Consider the following 14255-nt stretch of genomic DNA (forward strand, 5'->3'; position numbering starts at 1 on the left):
AATTTTCTGATTGGCTAATGTATTTTGGAAATTAACAGGAGCAATTTTATTGGTTAGTGTATGAGTCATGTGTTCGGCAGGGCCAGAAATCTCTGGAGAGTTATGATAGGCTTGATGCAGTGACATGCGTAAGCAAATTTAAATAAAGAAATGAACCCAGGGAAATATGCGGGGATCCACAGCAATAGTACAATTGTTTAATTGTGGTTCACATGTTTTTTGAACAATAAAAGCGAATGTTTCATCCGTACGTATTCTGCGGGTAAACACAAACACGGACAAGAGTAAAGTTTCTTGCATTGTGTTGAAAAAAACAAACAATTAAGCTAATTGATACATTGATTGGCATGATACGATTGATGGAGGTAGGCAGAATAAAGGAGCAGGTAATCGACATCTGACAAGGCCACTTCCTGTTTATACTTGTGCGTGCGTTCCTTTCAAGCCATTTCGGGGATGTACGCTCGCTATTTCGTACGCTCGTTAGTTAGAGGAGGGGTCGTCAGAGTTTAGGGAGGAATTTTAGATGCGAACGAAAATACGAGCGAGCCATTGAATTTAAATATTTTTGTACGTACGCCTAACGTACGTGCGCCCGCTTGCGAGTGGGTCTGAATGAGGGCCAAAGTTGTGTAATATGTGTAAGGGCAATGAACAAAGCACCAATCAACTACAAGGGTGAGCTGACAATCAGCCAATCAGAAGCAGATATCTAATGCTTGCCACCACCATCGTCAGTGTGTATTTGCACCAGTTCTCAGACACTAGCAAGGGATGCGCCTACTGACAGGCATCTATGTGCGGGTTTGCCTCAGTGGGCCATTATGGAAACATACCCATACTGTCTTCGCTATGTGCTTACAGGCACTTCTGTTCCCCAGCGTTGCCTCTCCAAGTGTAAGCAGGTGCAAGTATCAAATCAGCATAAAGCTGTAGAGTATGTGCTTTCTCTCATGGCCATGTGCTGTAACAGTACAGATGAGCAGCCCGGTTTTGCTGAAAAACACCAGAATTTTGGGGTTCCTAATGCTAACCTGCCCTCCCGCAGCCTAACCCTAACCCTCCACCTAGTGCCTAAATCTAACCTCCCTTCTAGCAGCCTAAAACTCCCCCTAATGCCCTCCGCCTAGTCATAGGCAAACGCATGGGGGGTTTCCATCTGCCTGGAAACCCCTCTCCCCAGCCCACACCATGATCGTAATAGAAAAAGTAATATAATAGATTGTTACTAGTGCTACATGTTCTTCTCAGTATCACAAATGAAATAATTGGTTCTTTTAACATGTATCAGCCAGTAATAAATAACCTGTGCACCAACTAGAAGATCTGGAAAACATGTACTGTTAGAGAAGCACTGCTATACAGCCCAATATGTACATATATGTCCAGGACAGTACTAGGTTCTTCTGCTGCTCTTCCAGGCTCACGGACTTGCTCCCATACTCTGGAATGGTGCCCACATCTAAGATAAATACGTTCAGCTCAGACAGGATGGCCTACTGAAGCATCTAATGGGTTACTGTGATCACTGGTCCTGTATATGCTGGAATTATGACACATATTACACTATGTATGACACATATAATGGGTTACTGTGATCGCTGGTCCTGTATATGCTGGGATTATGACACACAGTACACTATGTATGACACATATAATGGGTTACTGTGATCACTGGTCCTGTATATGCTGGAATTATTACACGCAATACAGTTTGTATGACGCATATTAAAGCTGGTAAAGTACAAATTCTGCCCTCTTCATTGACAGGCCACAATCGCTCTAAAATAGAGCATTTGGAAACCCCCCTCTGGAAATCTTGCGTTTGCCACTGCTAGTGGCTAACCATAACCTCCCTTCATTCAGCCTAACCCTAACCTGCCTTCCCGCAGCCTAACCCTAACCCTCCCCCTAGTGCTTAATGCCATCCTCCCCTCCCGTAGCTTTACCCCTAACCTCTAACCCTCCCCCTTGTGCCTATAGCTAACCTCTCCCTCTTGGCAGCCTAACCCTAACCCTCCTCCTAGTGCCTAACCATAACTTCCTATCTGGCAGCCTAACCCTCCCCATAGTGGCTTACCTCCCCTCCTGCATCCTAACCCAAACCTCCCCCTGCCAGTCCTTGCAGAATGTCAACATTTCCCATGTTGACATTGTGAACATGTTGTCATTCTGCAGGTTCTGACTAAACCTTCTATTGTCAGATGATAGATGTGACCCATAAACAAACTAAATTCAACTAAAATAAACACACGAGACCAAGTTATGCCGTTTAAAAATAAGTGGTCAGCTTTATTTAGTTACAATGGTAGGTATGGTGGCAGGAGAAAGAACGGCAAACAACCAGCGTCCACTTGTCTTAGGCCAAAAGGATATCACTGGAGGTGTGAGCGGTGCGGACCAGCAGGCGGGTGGGCTGAGAGCTTTCTGCACTGGTGGTCCCTGGTGGGGATGGGGATCTTTAGTTGAGGTCAGCATGGATCGGTGTCGGGTTTGATGTGAGGGTCTCCAACGCGTTTCGGCACAGGTGCCATCTTCCAGTGACCGGCTCCACCCCGGACCAGCCTCTCTCCCCCCCTGCTCCCAGGCGTGCTTAGCAACTCACTCCTGGCCAGGGGTGTCTCCACTGTCGATCCCCATTTCCACGAGGGACCGTCAGTGATAAGAGCATCCCGCACATCCGGCCGCAAGTCCGCCCAGCCAACATCGCCAGTGACCAGCTCCATCCCGGTCACACTTTCCACATCCCCCCTCCTCCCTGGCTTTTTTTTAATCATTATCCCGGGCAGACCGCCCCCCAGGGGTGGTCCCAGCACACACGCTGCAACTCAGCCTCCCAGCGGCTCACCCATCCACACCTCTGGCTCCGCACCACCAGCGGCATGACCAAGAGCCAACTTCAGCTGCATACTCCGGTTGCTGACCTCCGCAGACCAATCAGAACAGCCGTGCACCTGCAGCACACCAGCAACACGCTGATCCAGCTCACCAACAAACCTGCAGCTTCCAACCTATCTGCAACGGCCGCAACATCGACATCACCATAACAAAAAACCTACCGAAGAAACATTCTAATTAACACCACTCACAAATACACACAAGTCATCACCATCACCACTACTAGCAGGAAGAGTGCACCTTACCCCCCCTACCACCATACGTTTTCAGTGCGGGAAAGGTACTCCCACACAAAGGTGCAGCACCCCGAAACCACAACACACCACCCCCTGGTCAACGAGAGCGCAGTTCTACCGCCCATCTTCAAAAGGATATCACAACTTACGAGGGCCAAATAACCCAGACAAGGGCAAGTGTGATCTTAAAACTTGCAAGTGCCAACTATCCCTTTCAAAGCAAGTGATGTGGCCCCAACACCCATGCCAATGCACCATTCAGCCTGCTCAGTCGAAAGGTGCCGCTGACCCCAATAGGGTGAAATCAGCTTAACCGGTGCATTGAAGGGGTGCGCACCACTCATATTGCTGCAAGATTGACGCTTCAATATTGCCGGTCTTTCCCTGCCATGAAATAAAGCTGACACAAGACACAATAGGGGAGGGAGGGTGGGAGATCAAATTCAAAGAGGCAGATTTTACAACAGCAGATTCCCCACATCCTCTCACATAACACGCCCCCTAACCCCTCATCCTATCACCATGCCCTCTCACATAACATGCCCCCTAACCTCTCATCCTATCACCACACCCTCTCACATAACACGCCCCCTAACCTCTCATCCTATCACCACACCCTCTCACATAACACGCCCCCTAACCTCTCATCCTATCATCGCACCCTCTCACATAACACCCCCCTAACCTCTCATCCTATCACCACACCCTCTCACATAACACGCCCCTTAACCTCTCATCCTAACACCACACCCTCTCACATAACACGCCCCCTAACCTCTCGCCCTATCACATCTGCCGACCCACTGTCAATCAAAAACAAACATCTTTAACTTTATTAACCCCTCTATCCCTGACTAGAAGTTTATGTGTCCTCGGTTCTAGCCCAAACCTCCGTTATATATATCCAATGTCGACAGTTCAACAATGTCGACATCATAATTGTCGACATGTGGTGGTGAAATCATGAATGTCGACACTTTGATTATATCTGTGCCAACCCATCACGAGTCCCAATATATGTGCACACACACACCTACACACACACCTACACACACACACACACCTACACACACACACACACCTACACACACATCTACACACACACCTACACACACACACACCTACACACACACACCTACACACACACACACACACACACACATACCTACACACACACTGGCTCTATTCACTTCAACACACATTTACCATTTCTTATATGTAGCTCTTCCATGAATTCACATTGTTTTACATATTTATAACACTGCACATATACATAAAATCTGGGCCATACTATAATGTAATATTAATATGCTGGCTAAGTGGTGACAACATAATGTCACACATTCATGTGACAAGCTCGCTTCCTTTGCATAATGAAAAGTTGATGAAAGCTCTTCTCTTCTTTAAAATCTTCAAGTTTCATCACAGAGATTTTCTTATGGTGGAAGCAATATAAAAAGATCACTATGCCTCATATACTGACCTTTTAATCATTGCAAACTCAACAAAGCTGAAGAATTCACCGTGCTGTGGTCAGAGCTCCATACTATTGTCATTTGCATTTCCTGATGATCTTTGGGAACCCAGATTTCTAAGTGGGAGGGACATAGAAAGAACCTGTCAGATCATTGCAATGTTCACAGCAGCACATAGGGCAATATTCATTAGAGTAATTAAAGGGGTTCCTTGGGCATCGGAACAGGGGGGGCAAAGGGACGGCTTGCTCCAACAAACATTTCAAAGGAGCCGCGGCCGAGGACTGCCAGGGCTGTGCAGCTTTATAGTAATAGGATGCAGAGTCCCTGCACTGTATGTGTAATGTGCGGTCTTTAAGTTAAATCACTGCACATTACACTTCCTCCTCCGTGCGGTGCAGACAATGGCGTAACTACAGCCCCTGCAGACCCCGCGGTGGCTTGGGGATGCGTAAGCTTGTAGGGCGCAGTGGCTTGGGGGCTGCAGATTCCATGCGGACTTGCCGTCCGCATGAAATCTGCTGAACATGTCCCTCCAAAAATGGACGCTGCTTAGGAGGAGACAGATGCTAGAGGTCCTACTGGACATCTAGTGTGTTAGGCCATCTACGCTGCCGCATCGGACCATGCACGTTCTCTGTGTGGCTGGCTGCCTGTGAGGAGAAGCCGAAATCAAGCAGCATGCTTATAGAGGAGCAGATGGATGCCGCGGCCGAATCACCTGACTGAGGTACACGGGTGTGGGTGAGGGCTCAACTACAGAGGTCACGACATATGGGCTCAGCTACAGGGGGCATGGCATATGGGCTCAGCTACAGGGGACACGGCATATGGGCTCAGCTACAGGGGTCATGGCATATGGGCTCAGCTACAGGGGGCATGGCATATGGGCTCAGCTAACTGGGGACACAGTATTTGTGCTCAATTACAGGGGGCATGGCATATGGGCTCAACAACAGGGGGTATGGCATATGGGCTCAATTACAGGGGGCATGGCATATGGGCTCAGCTACAGGGGACACGGTATATGGGCACAACTACAGGGGGCATTGTATAAGGGGCACTATTACAGGGGGCATTGCATAAGGGACACTGCTGCAGGGGGCATTGCATAAGGGGCACTGCTACAAGGGGCCTGCATAATGGGCACTGCTACAGGGGGCCTGCATAAGGGGCACTGCTACAGGGGGCCTGCATAATGGGCACTGCTACAGGGGGGCCTGCATAATGGGCACTGCTACAGGGGGGCCTGCATAATGGGCACTGCTACAGGGGGCACTACTACAGGGGGCATTGCATAAGGGGCACAACTACAGGAGGAACTACACACCTTAAACGCTCACACAATTGCGCACAGATGCATAACTGCCTGAGAAGGACGTATTTTTGCAGCTGTTCAGGGGCAGGTGCAAATACAGAACAATGTTGATGAGGGTCAGTAGCAGTAGTGAACCTCTGATGCTTGGCTGTTTGTGGATGCACCACTGACGCTAACTGGTGCTTTCTATGTAGATCGAGCATAAGTTCTGCTTTTGTGGACCTGTTATACTTAACAAATATTTTTTGGGGCTTATTTTTGTATATGAGAGGCAAAGTTGTTTCTGATATATTAGAGAAGCTTTTGAAGTTTTAATGATATGTGATAGCGTATACATCACAGAGCGCAAACAGTACTGGTGCCAATTAGAACACATCTAGAGATCAGGGTTGCTGAGATGTAATTGTGGCAGGGAATAATTACCCAGGCTTGTCTGTGGAGCTCGGCAAGGGCCCAAACTAGCCATGGAGGTAGAGCAGTGCTACTCTTGGGTGGGGCCATGCTTACACGTGGCCACACCTCCTCTCATAACACTTCCCCCGCATGATGTTCCGATAGTTCTGCATGATATACACACAGCTCGACATATGGGGGTAAAAAACCCTTTTCTCTGTGCTGTTGTTTGGAGTATAAAGTTGACGCAATTAACAACTCTGTACTAGGCCCCTTGTATTCACTAACTGTTGAACAAAATGGAGCCTGCGCAAAGCTGAACGCAAATCATCTGTAATTGCTACCACATCGTGTGCACAGAACTAAATGTGCATATTCACCTACTGTATGTACAGAGATCAATGCATCTGGGTCAGACCGCCGATATTCATACACTTGGTTTGATACCCGTCATCATCATCATTAGTGTGCCCTTGTACAGTACAAGTCCTATACTAGGGGCAAAAGATCTTTAATCTGCAATTAGATCGACACGCCATCAGTCAACATTGCCTATGTTAGCCAAGTTATGCCCTTTCAGTCGTAAGTAGAGATGGCACCAAATTGCACACGACTGTGCATCCTCCATAGGTGCGCGCAATGCGCTCTTTTCCTGAGCATGCGTAGAGCAAAAACACCCTAGATACATAACGCTCCGCAACATGGGCTTGCATCCAGTTCTGCAACGGCAACTGTATGTCGGGTTGGCGCCTGAGTCAGGACTTGAGCAAAACATGGAAACATAATGGAAATTAGGAGCACCAAACATTTTTACAGTACAAAGGGCTTCCCCACAACTGTAACTCATGCATAACCTAAGCACATCACATTACCAGCAAAGGGCAACAGTGGAAGCGCATAATCCCAGATGAGGATATCTTTGTATTCATTTGCAATGGAAGACAAAGCAGACAAGCAATTACAAATAACTTTACCGCACATTTCAGCCTGTGAGTGAGCAGCCACTTCCATCAAAACCAGTCCAATATTTATAGCACAGGACCAACCTAGGGAACGGTACAGCCCTGAGCATATGTAACCACCAGTGAAGGGTACTGGAGGTACAATAGTAATTGGGGTACATTGTCCTTGCAGGGTCTGGGTACTTTTAAGGGTCTTAAACTCCAATCCCCAAGCACCACAAACGGAGCATGTTTTCATGATTTCTGTTTGTGGAAGATGGGATATTTACTGATTAGGCAAAATAGATTAACTCACCTGTGCATAATCCTGATAACATGATCTGTTTGTGGCACTTGAAGATAGGAGTTAGAAACCCTTGCATTAGGAGATAAGGTCAATGCTGATTGCTTACTGCAGTTTCTAAGAGGTTTCCCTTACCCCACGTTGCAGCAGGACCATCCTTACTGGAGAGTTGGCTCCCAGGAGGACAATGCATGTGTCCAATGAGAACGTGTATTCACTCAAGATGAGTGTGACCCTGGTGTCATCCATATGTCACGGCCTTCTCTCTCTATCCAGATTTGATCACAGTTGAGTCTTTATATTTTGGAGCAGCAATTTCCACCTCCATCAGCACAGATGGAAATGGTGATGCCTCCTTCCTGCACAGCTCCAGACATTGGTAGACTCAATGTCACAGTGCCCGCAGGCCATACAAGCCACATGCCATAGGCTCAATGCCATATTGGTGTCAACTAGCTGTAGGTGTCCTGTTGGGAATATTGACCAACAACTGATCACCACCAACAAGGAGATATAAAAGTGAAGTCATTTTGGCAAGGGGGATGCGTGGCAGAACGATGCCTAAATCTGAAGTCTCCACACCTCGGAGCTCGTTTATCAACCATGTCCTGAAACACACAGGATCTGATTCAGAAGTGGACGCAGAAGCGCTCGCAACTGCTCCCATTGGCGGTCGACTTTACGCAATGCTGTTGCATAGACCTTCCCTTGAGTACATCTATGCTTCCCAATGTGCAAGGAAGGAGACGCCCATTTCCTGCATCCATACACGCAGTAATACCGATTGGTGCATCCACAGACGCCATCATTGGTTGCACCATCGAAAAATTGCACCAGCTCTATGGCAGGAGCAGTCTCTCAATCAATGTATGCCTCCTGTCTGAGCAGTTGATCTGTGTACGTGACCACTATCACCGATATGCCCGCACACTCTCTGTCACCGGTCCGGAGCGCCCAATACATTTTCAATACACTTTTATGTACGTGTGTCTGAATTCTACTGCGACTCTGTAGACACAATCGGGACTCATGCAGGGCCCAACTTACTGTAGATGCAGGAGCGTTATCAACAACTTTCTCCACTGTGTCCAACATCAGCAGCGCGTGAATCATTCCCAAAGTCTTGTTTTTGAATGTTGGTGAATACTGGACACATTCCTATGTCTAGCAGCTCTCCGATCCTTCCCAGACCTCCCACCAGAGGGAGCAATTCTGAGCTAAACTTCTTGTGGCTGCCGCCGCAAATCGTCTCTACAAAAGGGCACATTAGTGTAAAAAAATGCACACAATAAGAAAAAGTGTCACTTGTGTTGTGCGTACACATTTGCAATTGTGTATGGCTTACAATATGTCTTCCGACTTCTACATAACAAGGAATGGGAATATTAGACAAGCCAGGGTTGTTGGGAGTGAGGAGGACATAAACATCTGAGAACAGGGTACGGTTACAAGAGGCCCAAAGGATGGCGCTGAGCAGCATCAGCTCAGATATCCAACATCTACCAAGAGTTCGACCTCTGTGACCCAGTGTGAAGTGGTAGAATTATAATATCAGAATTAACACCATAATATATGCTGAGAGGGTAGTTAAAATATTCCATTTCGTGTTAATATGCTAAAGGAATTTATCATCTTCTAGCGGCTTGTCCCCCCCTCTGTGACCTGCAGCCTCGTGTCTGATTATACCATACATTAAGCTTGCATTTAATGTTATGTCCTAGAGCATTAGCCCCTCAAAAATGTTTTTTAATTAAAGATATGAAATGGAAGTGCTCAGATTTAATGTTACACTTCAGCTGTTTTCTGTTTATAGGATGTATTTTCTCCGACGCAGCGAGACACATGGAAATCAGACGCTTGATTACCGAATACTGAAAAATATTTGTAGAACGTTTCTGGGTTTGATCTCCACATTGCAGGTATAAAAAAACATTTACCTCTTTGAGTTTTATGGATAAAAAAAAGTTTTAAAAAGATTCCGGAATGAGGTGAAACTCATGTTTAGGCTTGTTTTGTCAATACAGCTAAGTCATGTGATGTGGGAGGAGCCTGTTGCTTGAGAACATACAGGTCAGCATCGCATTAGCATAAAAGTAACTGCATGGCAGAAAACACTAAGAAAATAGAAAAACAATAGAATTTTAATGCTCTTGTTTACTCAAATTCATTACAGTAAGGTCACTGTTGTTCATAAAGGGCTCAATCTTATTAGGTGCGAGTTGGGTCCTGCGAGCTGATCTCATGGCAAATTCACGCTGCGAATTACATTTGCAATTCAATTCCAAACTCGCATTGATTTTCCACAAGAATATTTTTTTTTTTTGTGCGCAGCCCCCTGTGCAGGTGAAAGGTTAGGGAAAAGCTTTATCTTAAGGTAAAAAAGTCAGGACACAGCGCAGAACCTTTGGTACACCCCTCCTTAATGAATAATCACACACTTGGCGCAGTTTAATTAGCATCATTTTGCCAAAAAAGGAACAGATCAGTTTTCAGGTGAATTTCTCTAAAAAGCTCAATAATAGGTCCAGTTATGTGGGACATGTATGTGGGAGTGTAAATGACATGGGACAGGTATGGGGACATGTAAATTATATGGGACAGGTATGGGGCGGTGTAAATGATGTGGGACAGGTATGTAGGGGTGTAAATGATGTGGGACAGATATGTTGAGGTGTAAATGATGTGGGACAGGTATGTGGAGGTGTAAATGATATGGGACAGGTATGGGGAGGTGTAAATGACATGGGACAGGTATGGGGAGGTGTAAATGATGTGGGACAGGTATGTGGATGTGTAAATGATGTGGGACAGGTATGTGGAGGTGTAAATTATGTGGGGCAGGTATGGGGAGGTGTAAATGATGTGGGACAGGTATGTAGGGGTGTAAATGATGTGGGACAGGTATGTGGAGGTGTAAATGATGTGGGACAGGTATGTGGAGGTGTAAATGATATGGGACAGGTATGTGGAGGTGTAAATGACATGGGACAGGTATTGGGAGGTGTAAATGACATGGGCAGGTATGGGGAGGTGTAAATGATATGGGACAGGTATGGGGAGGTGTAAATGATGTGGGACAGGTATGTAGTGGTGTAAATGATGTGGGACAGATATGTGGAGGTGTAAATGATGTAGGACAGGTATGTGGAGGTGTAAGTGATGTGGGACAGGTATGGGGAGGTGTAAATGATGTGGGACAGGTATGTGGAGGTGTAAATGATATGGGACAGGTATGGGGGGGTGTAAATGATGTGGGCCAGCTATGTGGAGGTGTAAATGATGTGGGGCAGGTATGTTGAGGTGTAAATGATGTGGGACGGGTACGTGGAGGAGTAAATTATGTGGAACAGGAACGTGATGGAGTAAACTATGTGAGACAGGTGTGTTTGGGTGTTGTATTGATGGGAGAGGTGTTTTGAACTTGCAGATGAGAGGTAAGAGTGTTTATTCCAACTTTTTATAAACTTGTTTAAAATTCACATAACTACTTTCCAGATATTTTTATGTACCCATAATTGGTGGAAAGACCTAAAGTTGATGTAAAAACACTTGCTTATAATTTTTTAACCAGTAATTACAAGTGCAAAAATTGTCACCTCTTAAAAACCTCCAGTACTTCCTTATGACAAATAACAGCCCTCTATATGGTTTTGCTATCTCAGTTGTCACTTTTTGGGGTCCAGGATAGTTTCCCCACTTTTCATGCACTTTTCTCAGGTTGCATTTTGTAGAAAAGTTGTACACCCTTGCTGCAACTATTTGGATCTCACATATCTTGGGTGAATGCATTTGTACTTAAAATTAGATTAAATATTTATTGATTTTCAAAAAATTCTATTCTAAAAACAAAATAATAATTTTAAATATGCTTCAATAATGTATAAGATTAAAAAGTCAAAATGTGTCAGTCTTAACACATCAACAAAGTAAGGTCTTCTTTAACAGGATTTTTACAACATTTTGTTTGTCTCTTTGTCTAATTTTTTGCTTTAGAATTAGTTGTCTTTTTAGATTTTTTTTTTCTTGCCTTAAATTCATAACCTGCACATTGATTAGCAGGTGGGTGACAGCTCTACAGTGACGTGATGGCCAACCCACGAGTGAGGAATAAATATGGATCAGTGCAAATAAGGATAAAATTGAGTCATTTATTACACTGTCAAAATAATATTTGTGAGAGTCTGAGTGACATTTTCGTTTTATATCACGTATACTCCTCGTGTCAGTGATTGTGAGTAATATGTTTGTAAAACGATCTATTTCTGGAACATAGAAAACTTTGGGGTTGCTTTTATTCAAAGTGTCATATTATTGTATTTTTAAAAAAATTTAATATACATTGACTAACATACTCTCAATTATGTGTTTGCTTTATATTATGCACTTAGGCCCTCATTCAGAGCCACTCGCTATTTGCGGTCGTTCGTTCTAAAACAAGGGGTGGCTATTCAAATGAACCGTTCGCTGTTTGCGGTCTGTTCACGCCTCTAGGTCTGAACGAGCGAACAAAACTTGCGTTCGTTTTTTGGAAAAATACGCCCCCTGGCCGCTCGCATCCTACGTCATGTCCGCTATTTATTAGATTAATCGAGTACATCGACCAGCGTATGAACTGCTCGCTATTCTTGTGGTTGGTTTTTGCTACCACAATTTTGCGAGCAGTTCTGGCTATAAAAGAACCCAGTGACGTGGTCAATGACGCTGCTGTTTTAAATATGCACACCCATAAAGCGCCCGTTTTGACCTTTAAGCACGCCTGCGATCGGATCTCCACTCCCCGTTTTCAAGCACCTTCCCCTGTTACCACCCACATACTCCTCTTTCTGTCTCTCAAATTATCAGGCATTCGCTATTTTGTGAGCACATGAATTTCGGCCGCACTGAGTGGTTCGCACATGCGTATTACGATCCGTATGCATGCGCAGTTGGGCAAACATCGCTCGGAGCGAACGAGCAGCCACTTGCGTCCGGCTCTGAATCAGGGCCTTAGAGAGCCTGATCTGCAGACCGATGTAAAAACATTTCTGCGTTCTAGATCTGCAATCAGTTTCTCGCCCAAAAACTGCCTCGTAGAGAGAGCTGTGTGGGCTGGTGCGTTGTCCTGAGGGAGGATGAAACCATTTTTCAAAAACTCTGAGCTTTCTTCTGATTCTTTCCCGCAAACATTTTTGTAGTAGTGTTGATTCATCATTCAGATGTTGACCGTCAATTTGAACAATTTTCCAAATTTTCTTCCACACTTTCATTTGTTTCTGATGTGCAAGGCCTTCCAGGACGTTCTTCATCTTCGACATCCTCACGACCATCACTTTTGATGCCACTCAAACACACGTTTACATGACATGCACACTGCCCCGTAAGCCTTGGTTAGCATACGGAAAGATTCGATGGGCGTTCTGTTCAATTAAGCTAAAAATTTTAAGTTAACATGTCGCTCTACTTTTGAAGAAAGAATTTTTACGACGCACAGGAAAAACACAACTTCTAAGAAAGCTTTTTGACAGGAAGCTATCTGTGCGAGAGGGGTGAAACTTGCAAAACTGTTTAGGGATAGTCCAAGGTCAATGTTCCCCCACTCGCTTTTAACTCAGGCAGTATGGTTTATTTATTGCAAGTACGGTCTCGTTATTTAATAACCATGTCTCGTACAGTCAGCAGTGATTCACAGGTCTGCTTCATCTCACAGGGGGATTGACTTTGTGCCTCTAGTCCTTTGTATTGGTGATCTCTCTCTCTCTCTCTCTCAAACCGTTTACTCAGTGCCCAAACATCAGTAAGTCGGGCCCCACGTACAGTATGAAGTGGGTATAGTCGTGAATATTTGGAATGTTCACTCCATGGTAAAAGGTGCGGGCCACTGCTAAAGGAATGTAACCACAATGGGCACCCTAAGCTGACCCCTGTACTTTGTCTCCACCCCTTTACCATCTCGGCACCCCTGTTAAAGGGAAATGGAACATCTAACTTGATAGTGCTGGAACATGCACTTATCGGGGACGTAACTAGGTATATGAAGGCCCCATAGCAAAAGTTTGTACTGGAATCCTATGTACCACCCAATGGTGACAAATGTATATGAGAGATGTAACTTTGACAAGGAAGATGGGCCCCCCTCAGCTCTGGGCCCCATAGCAGCTGCACTCCTTGCACCTATGGTAGTTATGCCCATGCTTATGACAACTCAAGGAAATCAACCACACCCAGGTATGAAAGCAGGTATCACCAATAAGTACCCAACACACACGGGTTGGCACTATCCATTTAACCAACCAAATGTTCAATGTGCCATTACTACACCATCATGTCACTGCCCTGCACAGATTTCACTTTATAGAAGTTTTATGAAACAAAGATCAGCCCAGCAATCAAAGTTGGGATTAGTCCATTAGCAATTCCAGTTTTCTGTGCCCTACTGCAAATATCTGGCCCCAGGCACTATCCTATGTTGCCTCATTTATAGCCAAAGCTATACTGTATGAATTTATTTTTATGCAAGCATTTAACAAATACAGTATTCTATTATTTACTTTCAAGGATTTTGGTGAATAGCCTATTGGTGCGTACACACTGGGCGATAAAGTGGACGACTGAACGATAACGATATCGTTATCATTCAGTCGTCCACGTTATCGTCCATTTTTAACACCAAAAAGATGAACGATGACGACGACGCGCGTTCCCGTGGGTCGT

The sequence above is a fragment of the Taudactylus pleione genome, unplaced genomic scaffold (genome assembly GCF_031769625.1).
Source record: "Taudactylus pleione unplaced genomic scaffold, aTauple2 ptg000537l, whole genome shotgun sequence".
Taxonomy (NCBI): Eukaryota; Metazoa; Chordata; class Amphibia; order Anura; family Myobatrachidae; genus Taudactylus; species Taudactylus pleione.